Below are 2761 nucleotides of genomic sequence, written 5' to 3'. Positions count from 1 at the left end.
ACCACAGCAGTCTTGCTTGTTTGGGTTGGTGTTTAAGTTAAGTATTCAGTTAAAAGCTAAATGTTTATGTATATTAGTACATATAAAAACTTGTAAAAAAAGGTGACTTATTTGCTCACAACATATTGTGACTCTATATGGTATTTAAATTTGGTTCAATAATTAATAATAGTTTTAATTTATTTTAATAATTTTTAAGGTTACTGAAATGAGAGGAGTGGAAGCGACTCCACAGAAAACAATTGAAAATGTTTTAAATGCTATTTTGGTATACAGAAATTATTTATCGAGGATGAAAGAAAAGGAAAAAGTAAATTTGCAAGCACTGCTTATTAATTATATAAAATCATATATAATACTATAATAAATATGCAATAATGAAATATAAAATCATATGTAATACTAACAAATATTAATAGGCATTGTCTAACTGTACATTACCAGCTATTAATGCAATTCGGTACATAAATTAGTAAAACCGAACCATATTGTCGTCGTAATATTTGTTCCAATATTTCCAATATTATTGGGTTGAAATATTGGAACAACTAATATGACGACAATTATTGTCTTCTAAAAAATAGAAAATAAAAAAAATAAGTCTATTTTAGATTAATTATATGTAAAAAAACCAAATAACATTTTACCTTGATTAATTTTTAGTTTTATATGAATTCAAATTAACTTAAATTAAATAGTGAGCTATGTATTTTAATGTGTTTCTAAAAAATGCTTTTCTCGTTTGCTCTTTTTAATTCCTAAAATATAATAAAAATTTACATAGCTTATGCTTATGCAACATTGCATGTTGCTCTCTCTCTCTCTCTCTCTCTCTCTCTCTCTCTCTCTCTCTCTCTCTCTCTCTCTCTCTCTCTCTCTCTCTCTCTCTCTCTCTCTCTCTCTCTCTCTCTCTTATAAGACTTATTATAAGACTCGTTTTATTTTTATTACATTTTTTTATCCCTTTTTTATAACATAATTGATTAAAATGCATCAGAACAAAGTTATAAAAAAGCTCTTAACACTATTTAAAAATTAAACAAGCTAAACGAGTTAAAATATATTGTTACAGAAAAATTAAATTTAAGCAACGACCAAAAATCAGTCAATTATAAAGAAAGTAATAATAGTAATAACGAAACAAAAAATTTTTAATTCGTTAGAAATTCTCAAAATTTATTTCAAAAAAAAAAAAAAAAATCACTCAGTTTACAAATAAAAGTTTTAGCCAAAATACTAATTAAAACATTTAAAAATAATTGTTTAGCATATTTATTTATATACTAATACAAAAAAGGCATTTATTTGTTCATTAAGATCAGTAATATGGTTGCAACATTAATTTTTACAAAAATAAACTTAAAATAACAGTTGCAATACAAAAAAGATTGTGTAGTTAAGAATTGTAGCCATTTAAAAATCTCTGAAATTTCTCAAAACTTCTGGCACATCGCACCTAAACATAACGCACGTAAACGACCGTGGGTAAGGCAAGCCAAGCTGTCTATTAAAAATAATGAGTTTCGTTTTTCTATATTTAACTTCCTAATTTTATATCATTTTAGATTTTGATGCCGAATAATTTCTGGTTTTACAGTAATTACCACAACTGACAGAACCGTCCATAAAATTTCATCTGGACTGCTTTATTTTCATTTTAAGGATATTTACAAAATGCTAATTACTTCAAATGTATTTTTTGAATTAATTATTATTTAATAACTCAACTTGCTTCATCAAAGCATAAAAACAACTTTGTTGTTATTTTCTGAGAGACGTAAAAATTTTTTTTCTTCAGTTTAAATTATAAATCGCTAAAGTTTTTACTACTCTGATTAATTATAGATTTAATTAGATGAAAAGCTGTCTGCTCAGAAAATATGAGTGACTTTAATCAGTAAAAGATTTTATGATAAAAAGTTTTTAAGATAAAATCTTCATTCTAAAGATATAATGGTTTAAAAATGTTAAAAAGACAAACAAAAAATTAACATGCATTGAATAAGTTATTATGAGCGTAACAATAGTTATCATCGTAAATAAAAAAAACAGTATTGCAGCACAAGGTAACAATAATTAACCCTTAAAACTGCTTTTGAAATATTACACGTAAAAAAATTAAACTTACTTACCACTGCTCATTTTTAGAGGTTTAAAGTTGAAGTTACTTTTACTTCAGATTTTTTTTAACCATTCTTTCGAGCAAGTTGGCATGAAATAAAAACCATTAGAAACGAATTAAAAACTGCATCTTTTTTCATTTTTTGACCTTTTTTCTAAATATTTAAAACCTTCAAAAAATGAGGGGTTCTAAACTTTATGTGGCAGTATCTTTTGAGCGTCTAAATATATTTTGATAAAATTAAAAACCTATTTGCAATTTATGTTTAAATTCACGAAAAAGAGTTTTTGTTTTTCAAAAAATAATTTCCCTTAACCAGGGGAATGCAGGGGTCATTTTTCTAGGATATTCCTGCCCCTGTGATCTGACTGCCGTAACTTTAAGCAAAAAAAATATTCATTTTAATGAGTAGTAATAAAATAATAGTTGCAATTATCATCTTGTCAAAAATCTATTAGGAATGCAACAATTTTTTCATCTCTACTGACACACACAAAGGATGAATAAATCTCCGATAACAAAATCAGACAAATGAAATGCCACAAACAGTATTTCAAAAATTATAATATGTTAGAAAAATGAAAAAGAAATATGTATTTTTTCAATCTAAATATATTCTTGAAAAATCTTCTTACAATC

This window comes from Hydra vulgaris, chromosome 10 (genome assembly GCF_038396675.1).
Source record: "Hydra vulgaris chromosome 10, alternate assembly HydraT2T_AEP".
Taxonomy (NCBI): domain Eukaryota; kingdom Metazoa; phylum Cnidaria; class Hydrozoa; order Anthoathecata; family Hydridae; genus Hydra; species Hydra vulgaris.
This window is presented reverse-complemented; position numbering follows the sequence as displayed.